The sequence below is a fragment of the Balaenoptera borealis genome (genome assembly GCF_965194805.1).
Source record: "Balaenoptera borealis genome assembly, chromosome: 19".
NCBI lineage: Eukaryota > Metazoa > Chordata > Mammalia > Artiodactyla > Balaenopteridae > Balaenoptera > Balaenoptera borealis.
The window spans coordinates 34,190,460-34,211,595 of NC_138878.1; the positions used below are offsets into that span (position 1 = coordinate 34,190,460).

Here is a 21,136-nt window from a genome sequence, read left to right on the forward strand (position 1 = left end):
CGTGCCGTGGAGCAACTAGGCCCGTGAGCCACAATTACTGAGCCTGCGCGTCTGGAGCCTGTGCTCCGCAACAGGAGAGGCCACGATGGTGAGAGGCCCACGCACCGCGATGAAGAGTGGCCCCTACTTGCCGCAGCTGGGGAAGGCCCTCGCACAGAGGCAAGGACCCAACACAGCCATAAATAAATAAATAAATAAATAAATAAATAAATAAAAAGGCTTTCAGCTGCTGACTATTTAGCTGCTTCCCAAAATATCATACGTAATTAAGGACCAGAAAAAAAAAGAATGTTTGTTAAATAACCCTTTGGGGTAAGTCTTAAAAAAATAAATAAATAAATAAAAATAAAAAGTGAATCTGCCTGACACAGGCACATTCGCCAGGGTAATAATGACTGGGAGAGGTTGATGGCGACTCCTTTAAGAGGTCTTTGCACTTTGACACAGGACTTAAAGACCCAGCCCCTCCTTCAGTCGTAGGAATCACTCTCTGGGATGGGATCCAGCCTGGTGCCAAACCAGTGGGAGTGACGCTTCAAAGCTGGAGGCCTTTGGAATCCATTACGTCACGCCCTTTGGGTGGCTATTCCAGCCCTGCGGACAGTCAGTCTTAGTCACTGGGACACAAGAAAGAGCCTGAAATGGAGAAAAAGCACTGAACCTGGAGTCAGAAGATCTGAGTTCAAGGCCAAAATCCACCCCCTGCTAGATCTGTGGCTGGATTAGTTACTAGGCTTCTGTGAATGCCATGTAGCTTTTTTAAAAGGGTTGGGGCAGGGGGAGAATATTAATATGCCTTCCAGGAGCATGATCTGGAACAATTCTCATAATAAAAAATAAATGGGAAATAACTGCCATAGACTCTTTGGACCTTCATTCACAGCATTTACTGTGAGCTTTTACTATGAACCAGGCCTGAGACAAGGGCAGAAAGCAGCCCAGAGCTGCTATCTTTTCTGACTGAGTTTGAAAAGGCAGAGACTAAAGCTTGCCTGGACTCCAGGAATTAAAGACCATCCCAGCAAAGGTTAATTGGTTAAATTTATTAGCCACTAGAAGAGGAATTTCCACTTGGCAATTAAGTTTGCAACTATTGTACAACCTTATAGAGTGTATTTCTCCAAATTGATGTGTTCTTTTTCGTGTAATAATCAATTAGTGGGTGTTTCAGTTGCTTAATTAGCTCTGCATATAAATTAATCTCTGCATATTGAAATTGCAAACCCAGCCTTGTACTGGCTTGACTTTTTTCTGAGATAAATCAAATTACTGCAGCCCCAGCAAAGGTTCTTGGTTTCAAGAGTCACCAAAAGCCAGCAGGTTCTCTTTCCACCTGAGCGTAGGGGCTTAGGGAGGATTTGGAACATAATAGCCAGGCTAATTATATTTACCGGTAGAGAAGACTCCGCGACAGTTCTTATTTCTGCTCCTAGGCAAAGCTGCTTGTTGAATGATTAAATTCTCTGAGCCATTCAGGTCTCACGCCCAAGTCTCGATATTACTGAGGAATAAAAGATATGTTTCCCATTCCCCAGGCAGAGGTGAGATCTAGCAGGTGAAACCCATTCCCTGTTATATTAAGGAGGATGGAAGGTAAAAAAACGGGTAAATTCGTGAGTGGTCCTGACTCCTCAATACAAAGGAAATTCGAAATCCTCCGAGAAGCCTCCTCTGACCACAACTAGCAAGAGTGACCATTCCCATTCTCCAAACTCTCCCCACCTAAGGAGGCCACCGCCAGCCCTCACAGTTTACACGCTGTGGTGCAGGCTCATGGCACAGACATGTGATTTGGAATCAAAGAGACCTGGGTTCAAATCCTGACTGCTGTATGTTAGCTGTGTGACTGTGGACAATTCCAGTGTTCTCTTCACATGTAAAATGATAGTAATAGTATCTCACCTCCTCACACAGCCCGGGTGAGGCACAGATGAGAAGAGCAATCTAAAAACTGTTTGTAAATGGTATACGTGTTGGTTATTTTTGTGTTTCAGGTTATTTTCTTGCATCTTTCAAAAGCAGAGACTAAGTCGTTTCTTCCCTCTTGGGTTCCACACGATGCCCAGCACGGCTGAGCGCTCAGCAGGGCTCAGGTAGACGGGACACCTGGCCTTGGACAGCCTTCCTTGGAATTTTGTTGCCTGATTCCTGAACTCCCACGTGGCTTGGTTTCCTGTAGGTATTTTGAGAAATATAGAAGCAAAATCCTCTCTCTGGAACCTCTAGGTTCTTGGGGTTGTGTAGACAGGCAAAGGACATCTGGGCTGCCCATATAATCTGATCCTATCTGGCTCTGTCATTATCTTGTAAACATGGCCAACGAAACCAAGAAAGGGGGATCTGGACTTCCATTGTCTCAGCCAAGAGGAAATCTACTTGGAGGCCAGAACCATCTTACTGGTCACCCACGGGGGTCTAGTGCCCAGAGGCATGACCGAAAGGCCCATGGACTCTCTACTGAGTCTCCCAGTGACTCGAAGGATCCAGGAGTTCTTCACACAGCTGCAGTGACCAGTGTTCCCAAACAGACATCATCCAAGGCCTGCCACCAGAACTCAGCCCAAGACGCCTTGGATTAGGGTTATGGGGGAAAGATCTGTCACCCCAGTGGGAAGGAGAGCTCCCCAGAGACCTCTTCTAGCTCAGAATACTCAGTACATCTCTGACAACACGGTACATGTTCAGTAAGAACTGATTAAAAGAATGGGGTTGAGGGAGGGAATAAGGACAAATAAAGGAATAAGTGAACCCATGAATACATAAGAATAAAGGAATTAATGAGCAAACCAATGAATGGACAGGAATGAAAGAATGAAGAAAGGAATGGATTTTAATAAGCAAACAAATACATGAGGGACTTGTCCCAGTCAAGAATGGAGAGCCCATGGGGCTTCCCTGGTGGCGCAGTGGTTGAGAATCTGCCTGCTAATGCAGGGGACACGGGTTTGAGCCCTGGTCTGGGAAGATCCCACATGCCGCGGAGCAACTAGGCCCGCGAGCCACAACTACTGAGCCTGCGCGTCTGGAGCCTGTGCTCCGCAACAAGAGAGGCCACGATAGTGAGAGGCCTGCACACCGCAATGAAGAGTGGTCCCCACTTGCCGCAACGAGAGGAAGCCCTTGCACAGAAACGAAGACCCAACACAGCTAAAAAATAATAATAATAATAAAAAATAAATAATAATGAAAGGTGTTAATAATTAAAAAAAAAAAAAAAAAAAGAATGGAGAGCCCAGCCTTCCTGCCCACTCCCTGCCTTCTGCACAAAACATTCTTTCTCGTCTTGTGAGTGCTCCTGAGAGCCACACAGAAATGGGATCATTTTTGTTACATCTGGGAATCCCCCTCATCCTTAAGAACCCAGGATGTGTTTTCAGGTCATGGAGAAATTCATTTTCACACTTCATTATCTGCTGCCTGAGAACACGGAGAGTTTCTGCAGCCAAGGGTTACAAGCGCCTCGAATTTGCACCCAGAGCTATGCAGCCCTCACCTGCCAGTGCCATGGCATGAGCAGAACTTCCCCAAGGGACCGCAAGTTCCAGAAACAACCACTAAGAGTCTCCAAGAACGCTTTGATGATGCAAAGCGACGTTTATTTGGGGCAGGTAACTGAGGACTGAAGCTTTTCGCTTGAAACACAGAGAAAATGAACACTCTGCCTCCCCCGGTGACAACTTCTTTCCCCCATCTTGGAATTGAGGTCTCCCGAGCTCTGGGTCCCCAAAGCCTGGTGCTGTGTACTTAGCACAGACTCCTAAGAAGTGTTGCTAAGGGTAGTGGTGCAGAGCTGGCCTAGCTTAGGGGAGGTCTGTGGGAAGGACCCAGCTGACGCGACACAGAGTGGCCCGCTGCATCGCCTGCACAGGTTTTCTGCAGAAACGTACAGAATTAAAACTGTTTTCTTTAATACCCTTCTCCATCCTGCTCAAGGACAGGATGCACAACCCAGCCTCCTTTCTAGCTGCTAACTAATCAGTTTACCACCTGCTCTCCACACACACACACACACACACACACACACACACACACACACACACACCTGACAAATGCAAACAAGATTCACTGTTTCCAGACTCACTGCAGATTTTTGCTCTCCCTCCTCTCTCTCCTCTCTTGTAAATCCTATTTTTTTTTTTTTTTTTTTAGCAAAAGTCCACTGACTGTTTTCCCCCCTGCTAAGTTGACCATCCATCTCATCTTGCCAGAGCCGGAGGGCGTCCCTAGGATGCTGGACTTACAGTTTTAGAAATGAGATATTCCCAGACAAACTAGGACAACTTGGTCACCTTATCACTTGCATGTGAGAACGTCTGTGTGCAAAATAACTGTCTCTAAGTTATTCCTTGAAACCACTTAACATGTGGTACCCTTGAAACACTTACATGCGCTCCCTAAAGCTCTCAAAAACATTAGCTACTATTATAATTTTTGTTATTATGTTCTGGTTGCTCACGTGAAGCATCACCCCTACCCTAAAGGTATTCCTCCCCACTTCCTGTGCCCATCACTCAACAACTGGCCCCACAGCGTGTTTGTGATGAGTCAATGGCACCATCCTAGTCTGAGATTCAATGGTAAACTCCGAACACACTAGCCTGCCTGGGTGAGGCTCATGTTGAGTGAGGGAGACACACGCTGGATAAATGCACCCCAAGTTAATGTCTATTGAGCAGGCGGTAAGAGCTAAGAAGGAGATGGGCAGGGCACTGCGAGGGAGCACAGCCCTAACTGGGGTCGGGACTCAAGGCAGGCCTTTCTGAGGGAGTCACATTTAAATTAAGACCCAAGCGTGGTGAGAGTTAGGTAGATGAAAAGAGGTAAATTGCCCACTTGGAGAGATACACATAGCTCTGTGAGTTTGGGTTTTTCCTCAAGTTCTTAAGGTTAATGAACCAGAAAGTCTAGTTATTATCAATGAAGCCAATTGTGAAAGACTTTCAGTTAAAGACTTGTTTGTAACATACATAAGTTTTCCATATTCAGCTGCTTTGTGACAATGGTCATATATGCATGGACCACAGTCTGAGCAATTGTGATGCATACAAATCTAGTTTGATACCAGAGCTGGTTATAAAGAGAGTCTCTTGACTTTAGAAGGCACTCAGCACCTTTCTCAGAGGTTCCTGTGTCAATCAGGACCATGCGGATGGAGGAAAGAGTATGAGAATCGGAGTAAGAGGCCCTGGGGTCCAGACCTCATTTTGCCCTCACTAACAAGATGTCCTGTGCCGGCCATTATCCGCTCTGGGCTTCCCTTTCCCTGTCTGTAAATGGATACAAGGATGATGCCTGCCCCAGCCCCAGCTGCCTTGCAGGGTTTATATGAGGATCCAAGAGTAAAGCCCTGGAAGATGGTTGCTGTCCTTGTCTCTCTCTCCCTCCAAGTTGTGAGCTACGTCAGGACAGGAACCACGTGTTCCTGGGACACAGCAGGAGAATGGGGGTTGTCTGAGAAATGGTTGGAAGAAGCCAGGTGGTATTAAGAGGTATGAGCAAGTACACAGGTTCAATATTTAGAAAAACTTAGGCTTGACTCCAAGCCCTTCTCCCTTTCTAGTTGCATGACCTTAACCTGGTCACAGAATCACTCTCTGCCTCGGTTTCCCCCAGCAATGGGATAATAATGCCCACTTTTCAAAGTTGCGTTGGGAAATAAATACAGTGGAAATAGAGGGATGAGCTTAGCATCCAGACATAACGTTTCAGTCACAGCTTTTAAAATAATCCAAGCCCTTTCCTGCCTAAGAGGCTTTGCACATGCTGTTCCCTTTGCCTGCAATGCTGTTCTTCCAGCTTTCTGTACATCTGGTCCTACACATCCTTCAATCTTCACCTTAAATGCAATGTCCTCAGAGGGGCCTTCCCCTGCCACCCCACTTCGGTAGGGCTTCCTCTGGAAACCTCTATTCTAAAACTCCTCAGATAGTATTGCTGTACAAAACTAAAAAACTTAGCAGCTTAACACAACCAACATCCAATGTCACACCGCTTCTGTGGGGCAGGGATCCGACTGTGCTTAGCTGGGTCTCTGGCTCAGCATCCCTCAGAGGCTAGAATCAAGGTGTTGACTGAGGCAGCAGTCCCTTCAAGGGTCAACCTGAGAAGAAGCCACCTCCAGGCTCACTCACGAGGCTGTTGACAGGACTCGGGAACTTGCTGGCTGTTGGCTGCAGCCATGGTTCGCTGCCACGTGGGCCCCTGGTAGGGCTACACACAGGGCAGCTGGCCGCCATCAGACTTAGTGTTGGGAGAGAGAGAGATTGGCAGCAAGCACGACAGAAATCACTTTTTAAATCATCTTCAGAATGACATCCCATCACTTTTGCCGCCTTCAATTCCTCAGAAGTGTCACTGGGCCCAGGCCACCCTGCAGGGAACAGCATCGCAAGAACACTTGACTGTTAGCACACGGGATTGTTGGGCACCGTTTCGGGGCTGCCTCCCAAAGTAACCTCTGTAACAGTTTCTCAATCCATTATTTCCCATTTATTTCTTTCACCTCTTTATAGTGTGACACCATCAACAAGGCAGTAAGGGCCATGAGGGCAAGAACCACATATGTGCCCAGTGCCAGGCTAATATTAGGCGTTTAATAAAATAGTAAAAACACAAATTAACAAAAGCCAGCACTGTGCTGCGGGCTGGTGGAGGACGAGACGTGGACCTGCTCGCAGGTGAGCCAGACAAGGAACTGGACAGGCACAGCAGGCCATGTCTTCACTGTTCTGTTTTTTAAACCTCACAAGGGACCGCGGCTCTTGCCTTGCAAAATGACTGAGACATTTCCCAATTTCTGCAGAAGGATTTGTTTTGCCTTCTGGTTCCCTGTCATAATTTCCAATATTGTGCCAACTCACCCCTCTGTGTTGGGGGTCATCAGGGGAGGCACAGACAGACAGTGGAAGGAGAAAAGTTCTACAGGGCACGATAATCCTCTGAAAGGGTTCGACCGGCCAGGGGCCCGAGAGCTGACGGTTTGCTGCTCGCTGCCCTGTTTGACGAATCGTTTGCCGAAGAGCCTGGCCAGCGGGAGCTTTGACCTTGGAGAGAGAGCAATCTGTCTTCATGGAAACACACTGTCATAAGCACATGTCTCAATTTTGCTTGGGCAGGCGCTGGGGCTGCGTGAGAAGAGAGCCTTGGACACGGTTAAGGAGGAAAAATGTGTGGCCCGTCCAGGGGCAGGGAAGCAGCTAAAATTAACCCAGAGTGACCCTGGAGAGCAGGGCTGGAAATCAGTGTGTTTCCCTCCAGTGGCGGCGAGTCCCCAACAAGGCCAGCAACTCAGTCACTCCTTCCTTGGGGAGCTAAAGGGCCCCTCACCTCCCATCTTCCTCGACCAGGCTCTCCACTGGTCACCAAGGATAAGCGGGGAGGGCATCTTTGGAGGTAGTACCTTTGGCATCTTGGTCCCTGGCAGCAAAAACCATACACTGGCCCTGCTTCATCCTGAAGGTCAAGGAGGAGACACCCTAAGGGACAGCGTGGCTGATAAATCTGGTGTCTCCACGGTCGCCTCTCTGAGGACCCGGTTGAGCGTTCCCCTCTGTCTGTGTTGACAGCTCGGGGGTAGATTTATCTGCCAGGATCTGGGGCTGGTGCAGAAGCAGCCAACTCATGAATCTGGAGGGAAGGCACTGACTGAAGCCCGGGGTTTGCTTATTAAAGAAGAGAAAGGACAGGAAGAAGAGCTCAGAGCTCCTGCCGGGCCCCTGTTTTGAGTGACACAGGATAGGGGTATTATGGGATGGCTGGGCCGGGCTATTTTGGGATGAACTGGACAAATAGATAATGTCCTTGGGGAGAAAATAAAAGCCAGAGGTGCTCTGAGAAGCTAATCATTGGCAACTGATAAGGAGACATTTGCCAGGGAGCGGCAAGTGAGGGGCTTCCGAGGGCCTGGTGTTGAGGCTCACAGCCCCAAAGCAAACCACAGGGCTTTGCTGTCAGAATAATGGGTTATCCTGCCCATGACCTTCATGGGGTCACGGGGTCTAAGACCTAGAGAAGAGGGAAGGTTTCCATCATTCTGAGGTGGAGCCACGGTCAGTCTGCCTGGAGGCACAGGGCTGGACAAGATGACCTCCAAAGAGATTCTTCCAGGAAAGCTGTGAGTTATCTCCCAATTTTTTGTGGATGTTGTCTTTTCTTGTCTTCTGTGCGAATGTTTGATTGTTTGCCAGAGCTGTTTTTGAGAACTAAATGTCGGGGAGCCAAAGATCCAGTCCAGAGATTTCAAAAGGGTGATGTTCTGTGTATTTGTTGCCGTTCTATCTTCACTTTCCACAAGGTCGGGCAGACACTGCAACCCATAAGCCTGGCCTCAGTGCAAACCATTTGCTCAGCCCTGACCCCAGCCAGAGACATGACGGAGCTCAAATCAGCTCCACAAAGGCGTCCCCAAGTGACCCAAGTGGGGAAGAGGGAGTCCCAGGACCAGGCGGACAGGATTTGTTAAGTAGCTACAAAGGGGAATTGAGAACATCCCAAAACTCAATGTGAATGGCACAGCAAGCAATTACCAAGTGTCACCCAGTAGCTCTACCCAATAGCTAACAATTACCAAGTATTACCCAATGTCACCAGCAGGGCCAAAGCACCATCAGACTGGCCCAGAGCAGCTTTTCTGAGCATATATGTCTGTTCCACACCACATTTATCCTCAATTTAATTTTACCATCTATGATGGTTAATTTATGTGCCAATTTGACCAGGACTCGAGATGCCCAGATATTTGGCTAGACATTATTCTAGATGTGTCTGTGAGAGCATTTCCAGATGAGATTAGCACTTGAACTGGTAGACTAAGTAAACCAGATGGCTCTCCCCATCTAATCCACTGAGGGCCTGACTAGAACAAAATTCACCCTCTACCTGGCTACTTGAGTTTTGATCCCCTCCTGCACTTGAACTGAGACTAATACTATTGGCACCCCTGGTTCTCAGGCCTCTGAGCTCACACTGAAACTGTATCACCAGCTTTCCTGGGCCTCTAGCTTGCAGATGGCAGATCAGGGGACTTTTGGACTTCCATAACCACATGGGCCAATTCCTTATAATAAATCTGTATGTATGTGTGTATCCGTGTGTTGTGTGTGTGTGTATCCTATTAGTTTCATTTCTCTGGAGACCACTGATACTCTCCATCCCCCTCCTAGGGTGATATTGACCTACCGCAGCTTGGAAAATATTTTTATTCTTTGGATAAGGGTACTCTTATCTCCTATAAAAGTTTAAAATTAGATCTGCGAACCATTGTTAACTAGCTATTAATATTTCAAAAGGAAATAACACTTGGAAGCCAACCACCTCAAGGCCAGCATCATATAAATTCCACTTATATTTAAGGCAAAACCCACCAAAATCTTCTTCTATCTGCTTTTTGACTCTGGGGATCAGTATATGCTAGTTAACCAGTCTTAGAAGGTTGCATACATTGCCAATGTTCAAGCAACTGGAGAAAAATAAAATACTCTCAAGTTTCATCATCGGACAATTGATACTCTGTTGGCTTGAATAGCCAGATCTTCTGATATTTCAGAAGAATTCAGGCCTCTAGATTTTTATGTGATTCCCCAATTTTAAAATTTAGTCAACTGAATTTGATGTTTTCAATCACCAAGGAGGTGATTTGATCACCATGAAGAAATAAACCATGACTGAGTGGCAGTCTGCCCATTGACAAATGTCTGCTATACATGATTTGGGGTCCTGGCGTTTCTGCATGAGAGACGGTAATTTCATTTTCTGGTTTTTTGGATTCTGCGTTCTTTTTTAAATTGACATCAAAGGGTCATGGGGAGATAGTAGAGGGAAGCTAAGGGAAGGAATGAAAAGAAATCAGCATAACCCTAGGCAAGTCCCTTCTTCTGTAAAAGTGCTTAGATGAATCTTAGATGAGTTCTGAGATGCCATAAAAGGGCACAATTCAAAGTCTGAAGGTCCAGTGATTGAGAGGGAAGATCAGGGAGAGCAATGACGGCTTTCCAGGCTAGAATAGGGCTGCCTGGCCTCCCGACGCCCCCCAGAGACCCTCTTTAAAATGAAAGTTGCATGTTCTGCAAAGGTTCCTCTTCTACTGGCTAACCATGAACAGTCACTGACCTGGTGAAAGGGAAGTCTTCAGGTCACTCTAATCTATGTTCTACACACCGATCAACAACACAGGGAGAGTCACACCCCCACCCAGAAATGTGTAACTCAATAGCACTGTGAAGGTGGGAGCAGAATTTGCCCCTGAAAGCCTGCTATGAACAGCAGAAAATATGGGTGATTTCATTATCTGAGATTGCTTTGTCATATTTCTGCTGAACCAAAGGATAACTGAAATGAACATTAATAATTCAGGACCATGGTCAGGGCTGCAGAACCTCTGGGCCCGGCCCCTCCCAGCCTTGGGCTCCTCCTGGGTTTGGCCCTAGAAACAGCCTGGACCCCCATGGCCGTGAGGAGCCCCAGAGGCAAAGTCTGTGCCATTTCTCAAGGTTAGTCAAATCTGAGGGGTTTTCTGATCCTCGAAGGAGATGGAATACTTACAGAACAGAGACGGGTCAATCCCCAGACCCAGCTTGTGGTGAGGTCTCCTGGGCAGTGTCCAGAAATGGGGGTCTTTCCCAGACCAGAGTTTGCTTCCTTCTTTTGGTGCCATTTCCTTCAAAGGTAGCCGTGGGTTTTCTTTTGACCAAAGGGACAGGTTAGGGTGAATCTTGAACAGAACTTTCCTTCCTATCTGATCTCTTTCTCCACTTCACTGTTCTCCTCCTCCCCCACCTTCTCCTGTTTCTTCTCTCTCTCCTCCCCTCTCCCTCTGCCCCTTTTCTTCTCTTTCACTCCATTTATTTTCCCTCTTGCTTTAGTAGAATTCTAGCATGACAAAGCCAAAAATGCTCCTAGAGGATTCCGGTGCCAGGGGTAGCAAACTCAGATGCCCTTGGGGGCCAGCAGGTCACATAAATGTAAAGCAAGCAGGGCATTAGTTGATTGATAAAAGAGCAAGAGAGGTCATGGATTAGTACTTGCCAAGCAAATGGGTGGGAAGTCATTTAAACCCTTGTCAGCATGAAAACCCAAGAAGGCAGATCATGCCTGCCTCTGGGACAGGATGGCTAGGCCTTGAGAGGTTTTCTTTAGAAGGGAAAAACTAAGAAACAGAGATTCTGTGGTTCCTTGCAATTGAGTGAAGTGACAGTCTTTTGACAAACCTCAGAAACAAGCTCCAGAAACCACCCCCAATCTCTCCCTGTTAATACTCCACAAACTGTCCATCCTGCTCACCACAAAGCTTCACCATCAGAGATGTGCTTCGTTGGTTACCGGGCTGTAGTCTGTTGACATGTACCCTCCCCAGAACATGTAGCCCACTAAGCCTTTGTCAGTCGTGCAAGTTCTCCATTACTGTACAACAAATTAACACAAATTCTGTGGTTTAAAAGGACACACATTTATCATCTCACAGTTTTTGTGGGTCATAAATCTGAGCACAACTTAGCTGGGTCCTCTATATCCAGTGTCTCACAAGGCTGTAATCTACATATCAGCCAGGGCTGAGGTCTCATCTGAAAGCTCCCCTGGGAAGGATTTACTTCCAAACTCACACCGTTGTTGGCAGGATTCAGTTCTTTGTGGATTATTGGACTGAGAGCTTCTGTTTCATACTGGCTGTTACCTAGGGGATGACCTCAGTTCCCTGCCACATGGGCCTCTCTAACCTGACTTCTTGTTCACCAGGAGCGTGCAAGCTGAGAAAGCAATACAGAGAGTCTGCTAGTAAGATGTACAGTAATCTTTTCTAATCTAATCATGGAAGTAGCATTCCCTCAGTGTTGAAGTATTCTACTGGCTAGAAGGGGACAGGTTTACACAAGCTGTGAATACCAGGAGGTAAAGATCACTGGGGCCATCTTATGAGTGACCTACAACACAAGTCATTAATATGAATTCGTTTACCAGCTCTTTACAGCAAAATGGTTGGGTGACAGCAAGGGGGTTTTGACAAAAGGAGGAAGGAGGGACAATTTTGGAATACTGGGTGCTGTCCAGGTTGGGCCTGGTGAGCAAGCTGTGAACTGCCAGTAAGCCATATATGGGTTTCCCAGAGACTTGCATCCCTATTTGTAGACAGGTGGAAGCAAGGAGAACTAGGCCATTCCATGTGGTTTTTCTCCATTTGTCCCTGTGCCATGGCTTTGGCACTAAGTCATAAACTGAACCTCCCCCATTGCTAAGACTGGCACTAAGTCTACATTGTCCCAGTCACCAAAGCATCCGTCCTCTCCCTCTACAGCCTAAAAGACATCCAACTCTAGCTTCCTGTGCACATTGCCCCCAAAGCCAGTGCCACGAATAATGAGCTGTTCCCTGGTCTGCTGCTAAAATCCCAGGCCCAGCACTGTGGAGATTAGCCTTGTTGCTTACATTTTGGACATTGTGGTTCCCCGTGTTTTTAAAGCCACAGCATTCTCCCTGGAGAAGTTATATAAAGGAACTCTCACTTTATTAAAAGACTGCCGACAGAGACACATCATTATTCAAGATTGGCTTAACAAAGGCTTCATAAAGAAAACAATGAGAAGATATTAACTCATTTGCCTCATGTTTGAGAACCTGACAGATCTGAGAGGTAGGGCTTTTTTTCAACGTCAGTGATGGATCAAATCTGTTTGCATTGGAAATTGGCTAATGTGCTGATGCCCCAGAAATCTTGTGCTGAAGCCAAGAAGACATTAAACCTGTCTAAATGCATGAGCCACCTCCCCACCCACAAAGCTCACCACCACCCAAGCCAGACCCTTCAGAAGCTGGAAAGTGTTGCACACGAAGTCAGGAGTCTGTTTCATTTCCCTTACATAGCAACTTACCATTCTCGTCCACTTATTTTAAGCAAATTATTCAGCCAAGTTGACAAGCATGAAAAAAACATGACCTACCCTGGGCTTTTCAAAAGAAATTTTCTCCTAAATATGATTCATTGTGCTCTGATCTCTCACTGTATTTTTATCAAATGTTCCATGCCAGCTCTTAAAAGGACACTGTCAACTCCGCTGGTTATGGCTGATTTCTTTGACTCTATTGTTAGATGAATCCCTTATCATCCTGCAGTAGAAAATTCTACCTTCCAGAATCTCTGGGAGATGCCCAAAGGAGCCTCTGGGAGTTTGGAGACAGACATGTATCAAATAACGATGATATGCCAGTCCCCATTCTCAGTGCAATGGTACCAACTATTAAAAAAGCATATATTGTCCCTGACCTCATGAGATTATATTCTAGAAGGGGAGACAGACTATAAACAAATAAAGGATTATATGACTCAAATAACATTGGACATTGGTAAGTGCTCTGAGGATAATAGAACAGGTGATGTAACGTGGACCGATGGGGTAGAGTAGATTGGGAATGCAGAAATTCTTCCCTGGGAAACACCATTTGTGTGAAGTTCTGAGTGAAGAGGGGTAAGCCAAACAAGGTTCTAGGGGAAAAGCATTCCAATAGAGGGAGCAGTGGCTCTCCATCTCCCCTATTGTGGATGCCACAAATCAAGCTAAGTAAAGTGATTGACATTATAGATTGTGTGACAGAAGGCCAGATGTTCCCCTGACCAGAAAAAAGTGGGTGGATCTACAAGGGAGGCTCCTGGGATGAGGGCTGTCATCTCAGCAGGAAGCATCAAGGGTATTGCAGCAGGGAACGCTCTGCCTGGTTTATTATTCCATCCCCAGAATCTAGCTCAGAATCTGGCTAAGTAGGTACTCAGTATAGGTAGTGGAATAAGAAAATGAATGGTAAATGGGAGTAAAGGGCTTAGAAGAATACAACTAGCTAACCAAAGGTCACAGATTAATCATCCCTGGTATGCAGTGTCAAGGGGGCATGTCACACCTTCTGGATAATAATTATTAACTACCATTCATTGAGCACTTATGCTCAATGCATTCGCTGAGCATTATAGTAGGTGATTTATATGTGTTACTTCTTTTAATCCTCCCAAAACTCTTTAAGAAAGGTATTATTTTCTTGCTACATGCAAAGATATTGAATCACAATGATCCACAGCCCAAATCCACCTCACTTGTAAGTGGATGTGGGAAATGATGGAGGATAAAATCTGGGACATTTCATGACAATCCTGTATCCCACCTCAACTTAATGCCATTGTACCAGTGGAGAAGTCTTAGGAGAATTTGCCTCTAATGGTTTCTGGTATTCTTAGCCCTGGGTTGGTGATTTTGTGACTTTCCCATTTTCCTTGGACTTCATTATATATCCATTCATTCAAATATATTTTTGAGCACCTACTATGTGCCAGGCACTGTACTGGAGATATATCAGTAAACAAAACAGATTCTAGAACTGCTGACCTACTCCCAAGAGGTGATTCTTGGCATGTGGAACAAGAAGAACACAGAGAGACTGGCAAAACGATAGCTCATATCTGTTTTCTGCTCAGCCCCTACATCCATGGCCAAGGTGTTTCTAAAACATATGGGCATTCTTTCAGCCAGCATAACATAACAGGGAGGCAAGTGGGGAAGAAATAATAGTGAGAAGTGCTGAACACAAACACAATATGACAAAAAGCAAAGTCTTAGCCAGTGCCAGAGCTGTTCCCTTTGACAACAGAGGGTTAGGAGTCACAGTGGCCAATCTCCTCTGTGGTCAGATTTGGCAGCTAGACTCTTTTTCAGAGCAATTCAGATTCAAAGACCCCACCCCCCATCCCTCCTTGCATATAATGCCAGCCTGAAGCATCCTCTTGTTTTATCCTTGTTCACTTTCAGTTCCAACCCACCTCCCAGGCAACCCATCAGCCTTCCCTCTCCCAACATGTATATTCTTCATGTTGCCATCGGATGTCTCTCCCAGCTCTCTTTTGGCTTTTGATGGCAAGAAAAGGAGAGCTTCTTCCTCTGTTGGGCAGAGGAAGGAGAGTAATATCTATCTGACAAATATCAGTTCTCTTGGAAGGAGAGATTGAGGACACTGAGCTTTCTCTTCAGGCATCTCTCAGATACTTGGATAAGCTGTTCTTCATGGAAACCGAGTACAATCCCCTGCTTTGTGTTGCGCCAAAGGCATGGTGTGTATGCTTATTGCACTAGGGGTGTGGCTTCTCACAGAGGACTTCACACCTGTCTCTGGGAAAGGAAAACACTGCCACTCATCTGTTTCTCCCATCCGTTTTCATGCTGTCTCAACTCCCCTGGTCTTTAAACCTCAAACAATTCAAACAGCCTGTGCCTACATCTCTCCTCTTCGGAGAACCTAATCCTAATAACCTGCCATCACCACCTATTAGCTGAGTGATCTTGGATGAGTTTCTAAATTTTTCTGGGCTTCGTTTCCCTGTCTATAAAATGGGGATAAAAATACTCACCTCATTCAAGCTCCTGTGACTCTGTGCCTATCTCTTTACAGAATCCCTGGCCCATTGGAAACATGAAATTGATGGGTCTCAATCCTGGGCGCTCATTGGAATCACCCAGGGAGCTTTTAAAAATATTGATGTCCAGTCTCCAGCTCAGACCCATGAAACTGGAACCTCTGGAGGGTGGGAACATGGGCATCAGTACTATTTAAGACTCCCTAGGTGATTCTAATTTGCAGCTAGAAAGACAGCCACTTCACTAAGTAAATGGTAGCTATTATGGTTGTTGCTGTTGCTGTGTATAATCCACATTGTCCAGATGCAAAGCCAAAGGTATGAGACTCTAAGAAAAAACACTTGCTTGTATTGGAAAATAGTGGAGTGCTTGTGATTCTCAGCCAAGCCCCTCTCATCTTTCAGAGGAAACTAAATGAACCTCAGAAATCCATAGCCCATGGCACAGGATCTTAGGTAAAAGGCACCTAATCAACAATCTCAAGGATAATTGGCAAATTGGCTCTTCATAAAAGGAAGTAATCTGAATTAAGCACCATGAGTTAGCGGGGAGAGGTGCCTGGAGCTCTGGGCTCTGGGCATAGGCCACATCTGCATAAATGAATCAGTCCCAGGAACACGGGCCCCTTCCCCATGTGACCCTGCAGCACAGCTCCACATCCAGATCAGCAGATAAAGTCATTCACAGAGGGGAGCCCGTTTGGCGAATTTGAAATCTAAAGCCGTAGCTGTTTGATCTAGAGTAATGGGAGCGCGAACCTTGGTGTCCACACAAACCCAGGCAGGCAAACATGAGAGTGAATCCCAGGAAACAAAACAGACTCGTGTTCCATTTGTGGTCTGATTGGAACACGCTGCCCATTTTGTAACATCGCTGCCTTGTGGTGGGATTTATGACTTTCATGTCTTCAACAGCAATTTTTTTAAAAAGGGAAGGGAATTTTTTAAAGGAACAATTTCCTTTCCCTGTGTCCCTCCACCTCTGAATTGGAGTCAGAGCTCTCATTTTTTCATTAGCTGGTCTCATTCCCTCGATGGTGACTGGGTTCATGAGCATTTGATTTAAGCTGCAATTAAAGTTCCAATCACAGAAATACATTTTCAGGAGATAATTGGGTACATTATGCCAGCTTTTTGGCCTGTTAGCCAGCTCTAATTGTTGGCCGGTAAATTAAAAGCAAGTGCAAGTAAATAGTTCATCCAAAGACACATCAAAGAGAAGGAAGTCATGTTCCCATTGAGCAAGGACTTGCCCTCTGCCCCGACCAGGATTCTTGCCTTTGCTCACCAATCCATCACTCTGGTCTAAACAATGTATGGGTAGCAAGCATTTTCATTGCTCTGCACAGGTTAGAATAAAGAGCTCTTGAAAGAATGGTTTTCTATCTTGCTTTTGCCTTCCATACCCTGCTTCTTTCTTTCTTTTTCCATGCAGTGAAGCTCCCAAAATGAGATACAAGGTCTTTTTCATCTTTCTCCCCACCTTCCTCTTGTATAAGCCCATAGCAGTAGCTTGAGCTAAAGAAAGACTTTTCACTGTTTTTTTCTTGCAGGGATGGCAGAGCAATCAATATATAGAATAGTTTTCCTCTGCAGGTTACGACTCCCTTCACTGGGGGAGAGAGGGTAGGTGGTACCTCAGGCAGCAGAGAAACTTGAGTTAGTGGATGGGGGGATTAAAATATATCAAAGGAAGATGACTGATCTTTACCATTCTTCCAGAGGATTGCACACTGGTTTTCTTTGGGAAAGCCCCCTTTCCCCTCTCAGCCTATATAGATTGAGAACTATGGTAGATCATATTACTGTTTGCAAATGCTCACTCACTTCTCTCTCCATGGGAAAAGCATACCTCCCAGCCCCTATGACACTGTCTTCGCCGTGTGAATATCTTTGGCCAATAGAATACAGGTGGTCATGACACACCACGTCTAAGTAGAAGCTTCAAATTGATTGTGTGGGTCAGCTCAGTTTCCTGCTCTTTCTCACATAGGGGCTGTTCCTGCAGCCTGAATGAGAAGGCACATGGTGGGGAGCCCAGCAGAACCCAGCAGGACCACAGAAACTATGGCCAACCCATGGCCACCAACATTTTACACTAGAGGGAAATACTTAGCAGAGCCAGCGAAGTACGGTGCGTCTTCTCCTGGGTGTCTAGGAGAGACAGAGGCAATGTTCCCCAGAGGACATGTAGCTGGAAGTGGGGAGATGGAGTTGCTGCTCCTTTCTTGCCACCACAAGGTTAGAAAATAAGACCCAGATCTGTAGGAGAACCAGCCTGAGGCACAGAGAAGCCAGGCCTTGGGACATCACCTGAGCTTGGACCAGACCCCATTGAAAGCTGATCCTCCCCTGGACATTTTGCTCAGGAGAGCCAGCTTTCTCTTTGCTCAGGTATGTTTGCATTGAGTTTCCTGTCACTTGCAACTAAAAGACTTCTCACTGAAACAGATTCCCAATTTGAGGTCCTTATTCTCTCAGACCTTCCCCATTGTCCCCTCAAGTGACAAAGGAGCAGAGGTGCCATTGCTCAGACAGAGAAGCTCCTGAAGACCTGGAAACTTACAAATCCTTAAGATCGCCCTGCCTTGGAGTTGTCTACTGACGCAGAATGGATTCCAGAAGGCTGAGCTGGAGAAAAGACTTTTACAAAAGCCCAAGGGGGACTTGCACCTGCAACCTTGGAGGGGCAGACCGAAGCCTTCTCCTCAGCCCAAATCATCAGTCATCATAACAACGAACATCAGCCTCTAAGAGATGTAGTCCTATGCTAGGCTTTTATTTCTAAAAGCATCAATGACAATTTGATTTAGATGATTAATTTCTTCACCAATAGCCATTTCTTCCTGACTTAAGTCAGAAACTAAATAATACAAACTGACTAAAATATCATTGCAGAATCAATAAAACATCCTCAACAGATAATTATAGCATTAATGCACTTATTCTCCGGTTGGTGCATCAATCATAGTTAATGGGGATAAGTTGACATGATTTTAATTAAAGGCGTTTGGGTTCTGTTGCCCTGAGTCACAGAATGCTGAAGCATAAGGGCCCTAAGAACAAAGAGGCCAGGGTTTTCCCAATCCAGGGTTTGCTGGAACCCCAGGGATCTTTAGAAGTGCTTCTTGGACCAATATAGGAAGTAATGAAGGGAAAGAGAGTTGAATGTCAGAAGCCCCACGATTTCCAGTCTCATTTCAAACAGAACCTCTCTGAATATGAATTTATGGTAAAAATGGCTTAGGTTACAATAGGAATAAGAAGAGGAGAAAGAAGGGAACAAATAAAAGAATAGAGAAAAAAGAGGATGAGTTAGAAAACCGCTGATCTAAACCAACCACCTCATTTTTCCAATGAGGAAACTGAGGCTCAGAAAGGGGGAGAGGTTTGTACTGAGATCCAGATGTTCTGACTCCCAAGCTAATATGTTTCCTATTGCATCAGCTTTACATATTTTAGAATTTAGAAACAAGAGATTAATTTCATGGTGGCAAGGAGAATTGAGGGCAGTCTGCCCCAAAACACCATAGGGAAGGACTTCTGCCCTTGGTCCCTACTTCTAACCAGCTCCTCATGCCAGGCCTTGTCCTTGGCCCAGGATTCCAGGCAAAGTGTCATATTCAAGATCTTTCCAATGTGATCCAGAGTCCATGCCCAACAATTTTTTTTTAGAGGATTTTTTTAATTGGAGTATAATTGCTTTACAATGTTATGTTAGTTTCTGCTGTACAATGAAGTGAATCAGCTATATGTATACCTATATCTCCTCCCTCTTGGACCTCCCTCCCACCCCCGCTCACCCCACTCATCTAGGTCATCACAGAGCATTGAGCTGAGCTCCTTGTGCTATACAGCAGGTTCCCACTAGCTATCCATTTTACACGTGGCAGTGTATTTATGTCAAACCTAATCTCCCAATTCGTCCCACACTCCCCTTCCTCCCTGTGTCCATATGTCCATTCTCTATGTCTATGTCTCTATTCCTGCCCTGCAAATAGGTTCATCTGTACCATTTTTCTAGATTCCACAAATATGCATTAATATATGATATTTGTTTTTCTCTTTCTGGCTTACTTCACTCTGTATGACAGACTCTAGGTCCATCCACATCTCTACAAATGACCCAATTTCGTTCCTTTCTATGGCTGAGTAGTATTCCATTGTATATATGTACCACATCTTCTTTACCCATTCATCTGTTCTTGGACCTTTAGGTTGTTTCCATGTCCTGGCTATTGTAAATAGTGCTGCAATGAACATTGGGGTACATGACTCTTTTTGAATTATGGTTTTCTCAGGGTATATGCCCAGTAGTGGTACTGCTGGGTCATATGGTAATTCTATTTTTAGTTTTTTAAGGAACCTCCATACTGTTCTCCAAAGTGGCTGTATCAATTTACATTCCCACCAACAGTGCAAGAGGGTTCCCTTTTCTCCACACCCTCTCCAGCATTTACTGTGTATAGATTTTTTTGATGATGGCCATTCTGACCAGTATGAGGTGATACCTCATTGTAGTTTTGATTTGCATTTCTCTAATAATTAGTGATGTTGAGCAGCTTTTCAGGTGCCTCTTGGCCATCTGTATGTCTTCTTTGGTGAAATGTCTATTTAGGTCTTCCACCCATTTTTTAATTGGGTTGTTTATTTTTTTGATATTGAGCTCCATGAGCTGTTTGTATATTTTGGAGATTAATCCTTTGTCCGTTGTTTTGTTTGCAAATATTTTCTCTCACTCTGAGGGTTGTCTTTTCATCTTGTTTATGGTTTCCTTTGTTGTGCAAAAGCTTTTAAGTTTCATTAGGTCCCATTTATTTATTTTTGTTTTTATTTTCATTACTCTAGGAGGTGAGTCAAAAAAGATCTTGCTGTGGTTTATGTCAGAGTGTTTTTCCTATATTTTCCTCTAAGACTTTTATAGTGTCTGGTCTTACATTTAGGTCTTTAATCCATTTTGAGTTTGTTTCTGTATATGGTGTTAAGTAGTGTTCTAATTTCATTCTTTTACATGTAGCTGTACAGTTTTCCCAGCACCACTATTGAAGAGGCTGTCTTTTCTCCACTGTATATTCTTGCCTCCTTTGTGATAAATTAGGTGACCATGTGTGCATGGGTTTAGGGAAAGCTCCAGCCTGAATTGGTGACTGATTTTGCTATTAGCCATATTTTATTCATTGACACATCACTTACTATGCATGTAATAAAGTGTTCAATTCTTACCACAACCTATAAACTGATTATATTATTAATCCGATTTTCCAGCTAAGGCACAGAGGAGTTAAGAATATTGCTCAAATTCACACAGCCAAAAAATGACAGAATTAGCATTTGATTCTAAGCCATTTCCAAAGACTCCATCCTTAACCATATTCTTAATACCCCCAAAATGTCAGGGGAGCTCAGAGAAGGAAGTAATCACTTCTAGAAAGAGATCAAGGAGAACTTCATGTAAGAGGTGGAACCTAATCTATGTCAAATCTAATCAAATTGATAGAATCTGGACTTACAGAGATGGAGAGGGGCATTCCAAGGAAAGGGGACAGAGTGAGTAATGGCATGGCAAGGGGAGGCCATGGGCACATATGAAAGGCAGGTTCAGTTTGACTGGAGAATGTTCTGTATGAAGGAAGCATAAGGAAATATGGCCAGAGAGAGGGATCAGGACCAGGTACATGGAGACCATTAAGAGCCATCGAACATGACATGATTAGAGCTCAGTTTTGGACAGGCTTCTATCAGGCCCACCTTAGA

General features: G+C 45.2%; 1 long non-coding RNA gene across 1 annotated transcript in view; it reads right to left on the reverse strand.

Annotated features, from left to right (window-relative positions):
* Positions 1–18,770, reverse strand: part of LOC309616978 — a 30,463-nt gene extending 11,693 nt beyond the window's left edge. Inside the window, exon 1 of the long non-coding RNA XR_014237698.1 lies at positions 370–18,770. This is a non-coding gene — a long non-coding RNA (uncharacterized lncRNA). The remainder of the gene's footprint in view (positions 1–369) is intronic.
* Positions 18,771–21,136: the final 2,366 nt, after the last annotated feature.